Below are 11,833 nucleotides of genomic sequence, written 5' to 3'. Positions count from 1 at the left end.
TATTTAACTGGGTGGATTGTAGATCCACTACTATCTAGTGATACTTAGTAATAACTAGTGATTAAGTGATTTATGGTTCAGTGCCCCGCCTCGGCCTTGAGTTTCCCGTGCCCCTTCAAAATCCCATTTCCATCTGTCTAATTATACTATATCGCGAGAGTAAGAGTGAACCCCCTCTTTCCTTCAGTCTTTACTCCTATTGATGCTAGCTAGATATGCCTGTGCCTCCTGTACATCACTAAAGAAGTTTGTGCTCCCATTCATAATCACTTTAAGTCTAGCAGGTTCCTGTAGATATGCTAGACCTCCCAATTTATTGATTGGATCAATTAGCTTTCGCATTTCCCATCTTTTGTCCATTGTAGTTTTGCTAAGATCTGAACGAGTGAAGATGGAAAGATTGTCAATAGTTATTGGGGTGTTAGGTTTAGCTTTTTGCCACACAGCTTGTCGGAGCAGGAAGTTGCCAAAGTATATTAGGAACGGGCGTGGAAATGTATTATTCTGTCGTTTTAGGCCGAGTGGGAGTCGGTGTGCTCTTTGTATTTGGGAGTCCCAATCCCAGTCTGAGAGATCCGGAAAGGCACGAGGTAGTAGTTTCACCAAAAATGCCCTTGGGTCAGACCCTTCCGGAATTCCGTAAACTTTAAGGTTGGATCTCCTTTGCCGATTTTCCAGGTCCTCGACTTTCCCCTGAAGTTGAGTTAGCTCTGCACCATGGCGCCCCACAGTGGCGCCTATCCGTAGGGTTTCTTCTTCTACCACGACTGTACGTTGCTGAAGCTCTATTATCTCCTGTGTAACGCCCTTTAGTATGGAGGTTAGATCTGATATGGAAGTTTGCAATCTTACGTTGTCGCTTTTCAGTTGTTGATAATGCTCTTCCGATTCTGCCCTTTGGTTAATCAAAAGTTTTAATATTGTATCCAGCTGGGAGTGATCAGTATGCCCCAGCCTGATCCCTTCCATTGGGTTCGCTGTTTCAACAGAAGGTTTATTTGAGTAAGTATTTATATTTGCAGATATCGGCTGACTAGAGCCTGCAGCTGTCGGCGGGAGATCTTTTCCTCCTGCAGTTGACTCAGAGGGGGTGTTCCTGGGGGTTTGCATCGTGGAAGGCCCCATTCCGGGGACATGAAGCGTCTCATCTGTAGGGCTACCCCCTGAAAGCCTTAAAGCCATGCATTTGACTAGCCCCTTGGCCTCAATCCACTTCCTTAGCGGGCTCTTGTCAATAACCAATTTTTTGGTAGCCAGGGGGGCTACTCCTGCAGGGGGAGCCAAGTTAGACAAAATTCTCCCTCTCTTCTTGTAGCTTGTCTTGACTTTGCCTCTGCGTCTCTGTGAGGATAGCCTGCTCAAAGATTTATCCGTAGACTTATCCAGTTCCTCCTCCGTTTCATCCTCACAGTCCTCTAAGGAGGGGTGCTCCTCAGCCAATTCCAAAGCCTGTTCCGGAGAGGAGTTGCCCATTAGGTGCGTCACAGGGCCATTATTTTCTTCTATTATGCCATTGCCTGTGTCTGTTGAGTCCCCCAGTGCAGAGACTGTGGCAGTAACTGTGGGATTAATAAGCAAAGTCTCTCTAGAGCTGCCTATAGCGCCCAGTGGCATCGTGGGGATGTTTGTTAAGGGGAACCCCCCCGTCTACCACATTAACTCCTTCTGGTACCTCGAGGCCTTCTAAGATCTCCCGGGTCTCATTGCCCCTGGTGGAGGTAGGAGAGGTAGGAGAGGCAGCAAAGATAGCAAAGTCATCACAGTTAGTATTATCCAATAATGGCACGATTGGAAAGGTAGATGCTGCTGGCCCAGTTCCTTTGGAGGGGGAGACTCTATCAATACACAGCCCTGATGGTGAGTGTGAAAAAACCTGTATTTCAGTTTCGATATTTGATAATATAGAAATGCCTTGTGTCCTGACATTAAGCGGGGGGGCTGACACCTTCCCCGAAGCCTCCCCAGACTTAGCAAGGTCACCAGTGTCTGCACAGACATCCTTCTGTGTAACCACTTTAGATATTGTCCCGCAGTTCGTTAATACAGGAGGGCGCAGGATCGTCTTGCCTGTCGCCTTCCTATCACCCCCCTTCAAAGTCACAGCATTTTGAGGTACATTAATGTCTACCTGGGCTGACGCTGCTACTGCTGCCGTCGCTGTCTCCACTCCCCCCGACGTTGTAGGTTCTGCTATCGCCGAGGCTGTAGTAACCAAAGGAGCAGGGGCTGTAGAGGTAGGTGGAGCGGCCGCCGCCGCTGCAGCCGTTGCGGAATTTTTAGTATTCCGCGTAGTGCGCGGGGGATGTTTGGGCGACATATCCCTGCAATGACCCACACGCGATGAAGCAGCTGTTCTCCGCGTCCTGGGTGCCGCCGACAGTCCAAACAGATCAATTCCAGATCTGGCGAGCCGGTTCCCGAGCCAGTTTCCAACCGCTCGCCAGACAGACGTGGACAGCCACAGCATCCGTCTCCTCAGGAGGGAGCCGAAGAGCCCGCCCGGGAAAACTGCAGGTAGGAGAGAATAGCCGCTATGCCGGTTCGCTTCGTTTTTCCTCTCCTCTCCTCTCCTCTCCTCTTCTCTTCTCTCCTCTCTTCTCTTCTCTTCTCTTCTCCTCTCCTCTCCTCTCCTCTTCTCCTCTCTTCTCCTCTCCTCTCTCCTCTCCTCTTCTCCTCTCTTCTCCTCTCCTCTTCTCTTCTCCTCTCTTCTCCTCTTCTTCTCCTCTTCTTCTCTTCTCTTCTCCTCTCCTCTCCTCTCCTCTCCTCTCCTCTCCTCTCCTCTCCTCTCCTCTCCTCTCTTTACTCGGCTCACGCGCGATTGTATTTTCCCGATTTCACTCTTGGGGGCTCAGCTGGGAGGTCAATTAGGCTGCGTGTTGTAGATTCTAACGGCCTGCTGACTCCAGTGTGGGGGGGGGGGGGGGAGAGAGCTCTCGGTCTGCCGCGTAGCAGAGCCCTCACTCCGCCATCTTGGACTCCGCCCTCTGTTGTAGATTCTAACGGCCTGCTGACTCCAGTGTGGGGGGGGAGAGCTCACGGTCTGCCGCGTAGCAGAGCCCTCACTCCGCCACCTTGGACTCCGCCCTCACCTCTCTTTAGTTTCATTATCATTTTTGTCCATTGTGTTTTGTCGCTTTGAGGGGGTTGCTTGTTTTCCCAGTACTTCCGGGAGTTATAGACCAGTTACGTGGTTTTTCGGGGCCCTCCAGATCGCCTTCCCTCTCCCGTGCACTCCCGCTCTTATGTGTTTAGTGCGAGGCTCTCAGCTACTAGGCGCCATTTTGAGGGTGAGTTTATGTCCGGAGTCTTGTAGCTCCTTCGTTACAGCTTAGGTACGCTCTCTTCTTGTTTTATTTTCTCTGTGGATCAACGCTAGTGTGGCCCGCCCTTCCTCTTGCTTCGCCCTCCTGGTCTCACAGTTCTCATTCAGTTTTTCGGCTTTCCCTGCTGCGCACCGTGCCCGTTAAGAGGGCCGCTCACTTCTGCGCTTTCAGTTTCGTTTTTCCCGCAACACTTTGTCCGGGGTGGGGGTCTTCTGCGGGTCTTTCTCGGTCAGACGGTGCTTGTGTCGGGGAGATGTTTTGCACTGACCTCGCCAACTGATGATCCTCTCCTTTATCCCCAAATGCTTCCGCCTCGTCTCTTGAGCGGGTCTCTCAGATCGTATGCGCCATTTTGGGTCTCCCTGTTACTCCTGGGGAGCCGCTTCTGGTATTTCACTTTTCGGTGTCACAGCTGCTCACACGATTGCTGTAGACTAGGCCCTTCTGTTCGCTGGGCGTTCCAATTCCTTCTGCGCTAGTTCATTTTTCTTTAAGCGTCCTGGAAACACGCTTTGACTCGCTTCTTATCCCGGGATGTAGCGGAGCTCTGGACTCCGGCAACTCTATACATTGCCGTCCAAGCCACACCCCCAGGAAAGCTACTTTCCAAGAGAGAAATTGCAGTTCACATTTGTGCAATGGATCGAAGGGTGGACCCATTAGTCTGGCAAGGACAATGTTAAGATTCTACACTGGAGCAGGTGGAAGTCTTGGTGGAGTAACTCTTGAATCCTTCCATAAAGGCCTCAATAACGGGTACTCTGAAAAGGGACAGATGTTGGCTATTTTGAAGGTAAGCAGCTAGTGCAGAGAGATGTAAGTGTATGGGTCTGTTAGCTAATTTGATAAGTGTAGTAAATAACAAATGATATTTTGAATGGAAGCATCTAACGGGTTATAACAAACCACTTCCATTTAGCAGCGTAGCAGGCCCCTGTAGTTGGCCTTCTGGCCTCTTTAATGATATTCATACAGTCTGGTGGAAGGTTGTGATAGCCAGACTCTCGGATTTCAGGTGCCAGAACGCTAGGTTGAGATCTTTGGGAATATCTTATTTCTCCATGGCTCTGCATGAGGAGACTGGGCGTGAGCTGTAGTTTATAATGAGGAACTACTGAGCGCTCCAACACGGTAGTGAACCAAGGTTGACAGTTTTGCCTGCCAGGTGAGTCTGAAAGGCTTTGAGCGGCAGAAATACTGCTAGCAGCTCTAGATGATTGATATGAAGGGGCTTTTGCCCCACAAACCTTGAATCTGTGAGTATGGAGATAAGCTCCCCAACCAGCGAGTGATGCGTCTGTTAGCACCGTCTGTGGAACTGGGTCGATGGAAGGCTGTCCTTTGGATAGGTTTGTGGATTCCACCACTGCAGAGAGCGATGGGCGCAGCCGTCTCACAATACTAGATCTGATAAGTGACCCGGAGACTGATTCAATTGACGTGCTAAGCATTCTTGCATGGGGAACTATAATGATGCAAGACGCCGTCATTCCCAGTTAGTTGCATATATACTCAAACTGGTAATGATTGGTTGGGCTGAAACTGAAATTAGAGCCCAAATATTGCAGACTCTGGCTGGATTGGGACAGGCTAGAGCTTTTTGAGTATTACAAGTGGCTTTTAGGTACGTTTTCATGTTGGAGATGGAACTTCAACACATTTACTCTGAAACCAAGATCGTGCAGTAACTGTACGGTCCTTTGAGTGTACTAAAGACACTTGGGGTAAAAACTGGCTTTGATGAGCCAATCGTCCAAGTATGGGAAGACATGAATATGTTGTCTTTGCAGGTGAGCAGTGACTACTGCTAGGCATTTGGCGAAAACTCTGGGAGCATTGGTGACTCTGAATGGAAGTACTTTGAGCTGGTTGTGCTGTCCTGCTATTACAAACCTGAGATATTTGCTATGTGCGAGATGTATTGGAATATGGAAGTATGCATCCTTTAAGCCTAGAGTAGACAAAGTCGCCTTGCTGTAGTTGTTGGCGCACTTTTCGAAGTGTCACCATGTGAAAGTGATCTCAGTGCAAGGTACTGTTTGCTTGTTGAGGGGGAGGTGCAGGTGTGGAACCTTTACCTCTTCCCTTGTTATTATTGCCTCTAAATCCACCTCAAACGTAACCTCTAAAAGAGGGTGACTGTTGCCTCTATATGATGTTGAGGTGTTGTCTGTAGATATGCTTTTGGAGCCCCCCTGTAGAAGGAGCGACAAAAAGAACCCCGATTGGATGGGGACTGTAGGGCTCCCATAGAGTTTGCAACATCTGTGTCCTTCTTCGTCTTCTCTAAGGAAGGGTCTACAACAAGACCAAACCGACGTTCTTTATCAAAAGGTAGATTTAAGATAGAAGCCTGGGCTTCAGATTTAAAACCTGAAACTCAAAGCCAGGCGTGCCTTCTTAGCAAGACACTGGTGTTGATTGCAGTGTAGCTGTGCAAGCTGCATCTAAGGTGCATCTAATAGAAGTGTTTGAAATTAGTTTCCCTTCCTGAATTAGGTCGTGTGCCTTAGCAATATGTTAAACAGGTAGAAAATGGAGCAATTGTTCTAATTCATCATAGTGCGCTCTGTCGTATCTAGCTAAGAGAGCCTGTGTATTGGAAATATGCCAGTGATTGGCTGCCCGTGTAGCTACTCATTTTCCAGAGGCATCTATTAGTTTAGATTCCTTGTCTGGAGGAGGGCATCTCCCGAGGTAAACTGGATCTGTTGGTTCAGATTTATACTTATCTACCCTTGGTGTTGCGCAAACAGGATCTTTAAAAATATCAGCATATTTTAGCATGCCCTTAAGCATAGGCAGTGTGTGAGTGGATCTTTCTGAAGAGCTTAGTGATTCAAAGAGAAAATCCTCAAGTGACGCTTTATGAGGCTGAACTCCATGATATTCAGCCGCCCTATTTATTAACTCTATGCACCCTACATCAGAAGTGCAACTAGAGTCAAATTTCCGGGGGAGGGGGGGCGAGAGAAAGTGGAGGAATTTTTAAGCAGTAGTCAGAGTGGAGCTGCAGGGACTCTTAGAAGGGGTGAAACAACAATGCCTCAATATGCAAATGGTCTTTTAAAGACCTGTGAAGTGCTCGGGTGTGGCTGTGTGTGCCCAGGAATCTGTCTCATCCCGGGCTGCCACACACAATGGGGGGGGGGGGGGGGGGGGGAGAAACCCTTCGAGTCCAATGGGCGTTGCGCGCCTGCCTTACATTATCATCAGATGGAGAGGGCTTTGTACGGTATAAGTCTGGATCGTTATCTGGGTTTGGCGCTGACCCTGGTTGTCAGGTGATTGTGGTGGTGAATTTGTGGGTGTTTACAAGATGCTCCTTTGCTGGGCTCCTTTTTGTTTCTGTGCCAATATTTTTGGAGCCAATGTTTTCGGCGTAGAGGTGTTCGGATCCGAAGATGATTTCGGTTCAGAAGGGATTGTTATCAAAATGTGCTTCGGTGCAGATTGTTTTGGCTCGGGGTCCGAAGGCAGGCGACTCGATCCAGAGTCGTAAGACTTTAATATTTGTTTCAGTGCTGGGCCCGAAAGCGGGGAGTTGGAAACGTCTCGATGCTGACGTTGGCCTGAAGGCAGAGGAGGGACCGGAGCCTTTTTCTTGGGCAAAGGTATAGTTTGGGGCAGGGGAGGGTCGATACTCACGGTACGCTGACCCAGTGGGATGTCTCCGTCCATGTCGGAGTCGCTTTCGGACAGGAAAATGTGTTCATCTACCTCAGCTCCTTGAGCGTCTAAGACATTGTGTTCGGAATCTTCTCCGAAGAGATCCGGAGCAGAGCCACTGTGTTGTTGCATTTCGTGACGGTGTTGAACTTCTACTTGTATAAGACTAAGGAGATTCGTAGATCGGATCAGTTGTTTGTTAACTATGGCTCTGTCAGGACTGGTCTTGCTACCTCCAAGCAATCCATCTCTAGGTGGATCGTGTCCTGTATTCAGTTGTGTTATCAGAAAGTCAACAAGACTCTAGTTAGTAAGCCTAAGGCTCACTGTACCAGAGGTAAAGCTGCTACAGCGGCTTTACTCTGTAACGTCCCTATTGCAGAAATTTGTGAGGCTGCCACTTGGAAGTCAGTCCATACCTTTGCTAAACACTACTGCCTGGACTCTGATGCCGGGCAGATGCTCAGGTTGGGCAGGCTTTGCTGAGGAATCTATTTTCACAATAGTGGGTCTGTTTGTTTCTTCCACCGCTCGGGTTGTTTTTTGGGGATGGGCTTGATATTCTTTTCATATGATTATACACAGAGATCCCCTATTATAGAAGGAGTAGTTTCTTACCTGTAACCCCAGTTCTGTAATAGGGGTATCTCTGTGATAGTCATGAGCAACCCGCCCACCTCCCCGGTGGATGAAACAGTGATATCTTGAATGCAGCAGGCCTTGCTTTATACACCTTCAAAAAGAACTGAAAGTAACTGGCTTTTGGCTGTGCATCATGGGATACCGAGGGTCTCTGGAAGGATTCTTAAAGGCACGGTATCCATTTACAGACACATAATGGCAGCCTATGGAGCTTGTCTGTCCAACCCCTAATCTCCATCATGAACAAGCATTTGCAATGCAATAGGTCTCGCATTAGGAAAGTTTGAGCCATTGGTATTGTAAATTACATTTTTTTATTTATGTGTTGGTTGTGAAAATAGCTAAAGTAATAGCTTTGTCATTTACAATGCCAATAGTTTTAACTTTCACAAATGTGACACCTAAAGCATTTGTAATGCAATATGTGTTGTATTTTCACGAAAATCCAAGAACAGAAGTGAAATATTAACATTTTTTTGTGACGTTTATAAGACAGACGTCATTGTTGTTAAAGTACTTTACGCTGGTATTCTGCAGCACAGCACTGTGTTAGCTATGCTGCTCTGAGTGTCAGAGCTGCCTTCCTTGCTCTGGTCCATGCAGTCTTGGCCTGCAGGACTCGGTCTTGCCAGTCACCTACCTAGTGGCCTACCACCTAGCTGCCAGGTGTCCCAAGTCCATGCATGGTAGGATAGGCTAGTCCCAGTATTTCGTTTTAAAATGCTGGGACTTGTAGTCCTCTTTTCTTAGAATGCTTGGACTTGTAGTCCAGGTTTTATCCTGGACACAAGACTAAGGGTGACCAGGCGTCCCAGATCTCCTCGGACATTACCGGTTTTCAAAGGTCTATCCTGGTGTCCCGACACTTTTGTTAATTTTTAATACATGCCCCAGTTTTTAGTAAAGGGGTCAGGTCACCCTGCAAAGCTGAATTTAAAACTAGGATCTCTTTCCGACGCCTAGAAGTCTTTTTTTCGTTTCACAATTCTTTAAGTAGGTTTTCCAAAAAATCCAGAACAAACAACTGTCATATATCAATCCAAAAATAGAAAGACATTATCATGAACAAAATTTACAATAGGAATAAGAAAAACAAAGGAGAGTAAAGTAGAAGATCAAGAAAAAAAGAGAAAAAAAAAAAAGGAATAAAGAACACCAAAAAGCAAAAAAAAAATTTCAATACCAAGGTCTGAAATAATCTACATTTCTGCTAGGCATCACAGGAGGAGTTTACTGTGTGTTTACCGAAGAGAGGCTTAGTGGGAAGGAGGGGGCGCAAGGTGGCGGTCCAGCTGTTGCTATTTGTAAACATAGGCTAATAAATGTGTATGCGTGTATACAATATTTACCAAGATGATATATATGTACACACACATACATACATACATACACACACACACACACACGCGCACGCACGCATATAAATATACACATACATTTACATGGCTGCGCAAAAAAGGGGCCGGCCAGATATACAAGTAAAACTGAAGGCTACTTTAATGTCTGCCATGTCTCAGTTATGCTTCTCCAAATTTGGTCACACTAATAAGACTACAAGTCCCAGAATTCTAAGAAAAAAAAACAAGACTGCTCAATTTAGTCAGGCATGGACCCGAGAAACTTGGCAGCTATGCTACCCATCTGCCTTATATGAGCTGATCTTATTTGCATTCTCTCGATTAAGCATTTCACGGCCACTTTCATGACTGTGCAAAGTTTTAGATTTCTAGTTCAAGCATCGACTGTGCGTTACCTTTTGAGTCCGCGTCCTCATGAATACCTGCAGGGTTAATAATCGCTCACTGACTGAAGCTTCACAGGGCTCGTTGTCCAGGTGCCGCCTACAGAGAGTAAAGCAAACAGCAGGGGTCTGTCTCTACACGGGCCTTCGACGCCCATTTAAAATACTCGCTGCAGCGTATGACTTTACACATTTCTGCTGGATGGCTGCCTAGACACATTCCAAGGGGGCTAGACAGGTGCCCTGTGCGGCTTCATCGTGGATTAGCACAGGATGCAGGAATCACCTGTGCAGACTGGAGCCAGGCACCCCAGACGGAACTCGCCGCAAGGGACCTTTGACAGCAGCAGATCTAACAGTCAACTGTACTTACATTCTAGCACATACCATGAGACTTTATGGGTACCTCCTTCAGATGTTTTATTTTTCGTTTATGTAGCGCTGGCATGAAAGTTGTTTCATAGCGCTAGAGTACCACAAAATACTGTAGCAGCACAGCAGGAGAGTTTTCATGAATTGAACGCTGTCCTCATTTCTAAGAGAGCCGGTCGAAATGTGAGCCTGAACAACACTGATTAACGTGCAGGTTCACCATAACTTACATGGCATCCCAGAAGCGCAACCGCGCAACGCCGCCGGCCTGCGACCAGGAAGTCAGGCAGGCCGGGCGGGACAACCGGAAACAGGAAGTAGGAGGGCAGGAGCCTACCCCGCCTCCCACGGAAGAGCCGGAAGAGCCGCGATTGTTTGCAGCACCGGAGCAGGCAGGAGCCTATCCTGCGCCCCGGTGCCGAAGAAGGGAGGAAGAGTCCTGCTGCCGGTGAGTGGGGCTTCGCTTTGTGGCTGGCCTGTGAGGGAGGGGGCATGTGTGTGTGTGTGTGTGTGCGCGCGCGGCGGCGGCGGCGGGCTGTGTATGTGTGTGAGCGTGTGTGTATGTGTCTTGGAGTCTGTGTGTATGCGCGTGTGACTGTGGGGGAGGAGGAGGGGGTTGCCTGTCTGGTTGCCTGTCTGGGTGCCTGTGTGTCTGTGTAAGTGTGAGTGCGTGTGTGTGTGCATGCATGCGCTGGGAGTATGGAAGGGCGGCGCAGGACGGAACGTGCGCGTTCGCGCACACGAATCCAGCAAGAAAAGCTCGTGCACCCTCTTGTCCTCCTTCCCCCCAGACCGATCGCTATTGGTCTCCAGCTGGACAAATGCATCCTTGCGGATGCATTGCCAGCGAGACCCAAAAAGGGATCTTTGTGAAGGGGAGTTTCTCTATGTGTGAAACTTAGTAAAATAGTTACATTTAACTGTTACCTGGCTATCTTTTTCACTTCAGGATGAAGTAATAGCCAGAGTAGCCTAGTGGTTTTCAGGCTGCATTATTTTCTTTTATCTCTTAAGTGTCTATGCAGGACTGCAGAAGAGGACAACTTAAGAGACTATTGAAGGGCTCCGGGGTCAACGCACATGGGCAGAACTATTCACATGATTAAGACTATACACAGAGATCCCCTACTACAGAAGGGCTCAATCCGATGGATGACCCAGGCTGGAGCATTGAAGTGACAATCTGAACACTGGGGTATTTAACTCTTAAATAAAAGTCCTTGTCAACTCAATACTGGAGCCTGAGAACAACTTCACATTTCTGAATGTTTTTAAATGGGAGAAATGTAAAATGAAAAGCTCCCTAAATGATTAAGTTAACTCTTCAGTATGATTTACTCCCATTACAAAGTTTTGCCTTTACACACATCAAGCGTCTTTCTCCCAGTGGCTGGCAGACATGGTGCCATATTTATAACTGAAAAATATAAGCTGTTATTTTAAATGGGAGACATTTAGAACTTCATTAAGCTTTTCAAAATTTCTCAACATTTTTGCAGAACATTTTTTCTACACTAACTTTCTTCCATTAAAAAAAAATGGTTGTATGTTTTGTATTATACATGTAATGGTGCGACATATGGCGAAAGGTATGTCCTGCACCAAAAGTACATATGACAGGCTCTCAGTCACCCATACACACATCCAATTCATACACACGTTCATGTATGTTCAAAAACCACGCTCTCACAGACTCACATGGCTGCCCTGTCATAGTGCCCCCTTACTAGTCAAAGTATATTGTTCAAACCATAGTATTGGGCTCACTGGACATTAGCCTTAAAGTAAAAGATGCTGGGCGTGGGAGTGTCTGCTAACAATGCGCAAGTTTCTTAACCTTCAGTAGCACACATTGATTTTCACTGATCAGAAGTAGATCTCACAGCAGAAAAGGTTGGAGACCCCTGATTTAAAAGAAGTAATTCCCAGAGAAGGAACTCAAGGTTGTTGTGTTGTAAATGACTAGTCATGAGTTCACAGGGAGAACTACTAGGCCTAGGTGGGATGGGCAGGTGCTTAGCTTCAGAGAGTATTTGGGATGTGACATCCTCAAATGTATTCTTGGTTTGGTAGTGGGATCTAGGGT

This window comes from Lissotriton helveticus, chromosome 12, assembly GCF_964261635.1.
Source record: "Lissotriton helveticus chromosome 12, aLisHel1.1, whole genome shotgun sequence".
Classification (NCBI taxonomy): Eukaryota; Metazoa; Chordata; class Amphibia; order Caudata; family Salamandridae; genus Lissotriton; species Lissotriton helveticus.
The sequence above is the reverse complement of the archived record's forward strand: the minus strand, read 5'-3'. Positions refer to the sequence as shown.